We start from the raw sequence: 3,674 nt of genomic DNA on the forward strand, positions 1-3,674 counted from the left end.
ACCAGAGATGCAAGCAAGTGAAAGCCAGTGGTCAGGGATTATGGGAACTGCAGTCTAAATTGCCTGGTGCACATTGCCGAGCCCAGTCTAATTCAGCTTCCGGCTGGCAGCAGTGGGCAGCCAGTTGAATGGTTTGGGGCGTGAAGTCTGCTGCCCTCCCGCTGCCACAGGAGATATTTAGATAGGTTGCCCTTAAACATGGAAGCGCCATTCAGGTGCCTCGTGAAGCCCCGCCCCCTCACGTGTGTCTCCCACCTCTCAGTGCACGCAAACGGCCCCCGAATCTGCCCTGGGTCAGTGTCCAGTGCTCCAAGGAGGGGGGTGCCACTGAAGTCACCGCTGTGCCACATGTCGGGAATTGCCCACCCCCTGCTCTCAAAAATTCAATCCACTGAAACTTGGGATTAGATCTGAAGCAGGACAGGGCTGTTCGATAGCTCAGTGGAGAGCCAGAAACCCATGAATGGTACCTTTGCCTTTCCCCAAAGGTCGCCTGCTGCAGTTAAAGTCGGGTGCTATTTTCAAAACACAGTGCTTTTCAATGTCATTGTTACTTCACTTAGAAAGCTTCGTACTGAGTATGTTTGAGCTCACAAGAACACTTATCACAAAGTGTTCCATTTCAGAAAGCCAAACAGTGACCGGGTGGCCAGAGAGCTAAATACGAGGAAGACTCCAATGCGCTCGGTTCAGTTCAGACTTCAAGAAGATGCTCTTCAGGGATGGGATGGAGGCAACTACAGAATGCGCTCCCCAGAGAGGTCTGCCTGGCACTGTCATTATATGCTTTTCGGCGCCAGGTCAAGACCTTTTTATTTAACCAATATTTTAAAGGTAATTAATTTTAATGGTATATTTAATTAATTCATTTTAACCATGTTACTCGTATTTTATACTTGTGGGGTAGCCAATTTATTTATTTTAGGATTGGTGGGGTTTTAATGTTTGTTAACCACCCAGAGAGCCCTCTGGGCTATTGGGGTGGTATATAAATGCAATAAACAAACAAACAAACTTAAGTGAAACTTCAACACTAAGAAAAATCCATGTAGTGGCAATGTGTAGGCTTAATAGTTGTAGGATATTTAGAAATTGTTTATTGATTATATTTATATCCCACCTTTGTCCTTTCCAGGAACTCAAGGCCACTTATGTAATTCTTTTCCTGCTCACAACACCCCTGTGAGGTAGGCTGAGCTGAGAGTCTGTGCCTGGCCCAGAGTCACCCGGGAGTTGCAGGGCTGAGGGGGACTAGAACTCCGATCATCTCAGACCTCCCAGCAGACTTTCTTTGGCAACAGTCAGAGTATGAACACGGACAGGAATCCATGCAAGGGAAACTCAGTCAAGCCCCGTACCTTGCAGCATGGTGGTACAGGGCTTGACTAGGATGGAGGTGCTATTGTGGGAAGGAATTGGAAACTTGATGGTAACGGCTCAGCCATTGCTTACAGCAGCATCCAAACAGGGCAGAAAAGGCAACAGCAAAGCATTTCGGCTACAAAAGGTGTGGAGCCCTGCGGACAACTGGGAGTGGCAAAGTATTTGCTTGGCTGACTGGCGATGCGAGTAATATGAAAGCAGCCTGGGAGAGCACCTGGTTAATTAACCACATATTGCTGCAATGGGCGGGACATGCTTAATGACATCATGAAGCTGGACACCCTCCCAAAGGGTGAAGCGTGCTCCTCCCGAAGCATGGTGGCACGGCCATGGCACGGCACAGCCTCCAGCCCCTCGGTCCTGCTTCCGACAGACACCCGCATCTTCTGCAGCATGCGGAAGCTGGCCAATGTTTGGAAAAGCTCGCAGCAAAGCAAGCAATACACTGATGTGTGAACGGGTCAAGAAGCCCATCTCTGTACAGACAGAATTTCAGCTTTGAGAAGCCCACAGCAACCAGATCAACCGGAAGAGGAAATGGATGGTATTTCACCCGTCGGGCGTGACCCACGCCTCCTGTGGCTGATGGCTCTTGTTCATTCTCAGTCCATCTGTGGGTGTGATTATGCATTGATTCGTCTTCTGGAGGAAGACTTGCTATCCAATTGTACCAGGTCTTCCTATGCTTGGGAAAAGCCTCTCTCGGTTTGGTCCTTTACTGTTGTTCTAGATTGCAACCATCTGGCCGATCTGCTCACCAAGTATTGATCCCGTCGTTTATCCCTTGGTTGTGACTTATCTTGGGCTTCAGTCAAGATGAAGCTTGGAGTCACAGGGAATGGACTGTGTGTGAAGCCAGAGCAGAGCAGGAGCTCCGAGAATGAGGCCGTGTTCACTGAGTCCCGGTTCACCCAGCTCCCTGGCTTTCCTTGGCTCTTTTCATGGGGACCGGGGCTTTTTGCCTACTTGCCAGTAAGATGAGAGGGGTAAAGGAGACATAATTGTCCTTATTTCACTAACATATGTGGTTTCCTTTGGCTTTTTGCCTGCTTCTCATTACATCACAAACTCAAAGAGGTCTCTTACAGTTCAGGCCACAAACAACAAAAATGTTAAAAAATGAAGAAGTTTGTCACTATTGTCTGAATGGACTGTAATTTTGATATGCCAGACCAAACCATGCACAATATATTTGATGCTCCTAAAATCACAAAATGACTTTCAGTCTATAGACCATGGGTCCTCAAATATGGCCCGCGGGCTGGAACTGGCCCACCATGCCCATTTATCCGGGCCGCCATAGAGGTTTTGGACTCGCCACATGCACGCAGCGAGTCCAAAGCAGCGGCTTGCTCGTGCCAAGATCGCTTTGGACTCGCTCGGGGAAAACGACCTCCGCACGCTTCCACCCAGGCTCGGCCTGGCCTGTGCCCCCTGCCCGCCCCCTTGACGGCCCGCACCCATCGCCGGCACCTTTCAACTGGCGCCCTGTTCAAAAAGTTTGAGGACCCTGCTGTAAAGAATGTTCGTATTGCAGGGTTTTTCTGGAAGAAATGTCCTGCCCCACGTGGCGTCACCATTGCTGGAATGCTTCCCTCCCTGCCCACCCAGGGCCCTCCTTTGGAATCCTTCCCCAAATCCCACCTTTGTGGCAGAGCCCTGTCGGTCCGTTCCCAACAGTGCCAGGCACAGAAACAGGTGCTCTTCTCCCACCTTCCCTATTTTGTCTAGATTGGTTTGTGGACTCCTCCGGGGCTGCCCCGTCAACCTCTCTCTTGAAGGCAAAGCTTGCTGCTTCTGAGGTCGAGCCTGCCACGGAAGCCACGGGCAGGAGAAGAATGGAAGCATCAGGCTGGGGCCACGAAGGGATCCGGGGCCACCACGGGTCAGACGACATGATGCACCTGGCGGTGTGGAGTACGAGCCGTCCGCCTCTCTCCCGGCCTCCCAGTGACGCCCATCCCCTCCTCCAGCGCACCCCACTTTCTCTTCAGTCCACCCCATTAGCCCCCGGGGCATCTCCCCCAGCCTGCTCTTACTTCCCACGGTGCACCCTCAGGGCCAGACCCCCTGGCAAGCCGGGCGGCCCGCAGCGCACCTGCGGAAGCCAGTGCCGCGCCTCCGCAAAGCCCCGAAGGCCGGCCGCGCGGGACGGCTCCCCGCCCGCCCCCGGGGCCCCTCCAGGGGAGAGCGAGGCAGGAGCGCCCCTTCCCCGCCTGCCCGGCGCGCGCCCCGCAGGCGAGGCTCCCGCTTCGCCGCGCGCCCCCGCGACGGGCCTCCCGCGGGGCGGG

Source organism: Varanus komodoensis, unplaced genomic scaffold (assembly GCF_004798865.1).
Source record: "Varanus komodoensis strain SLA01 unplaced genomic scaffold, ASM479886v1 scaffold74, whole genome shotgun sequence".
Taxonomy (NCBI): Eukaryota; Metazoa; Chordata; class Lepidosauria; order Squamata; family Varanidae; genus Varanus; species Varanus komodoensis.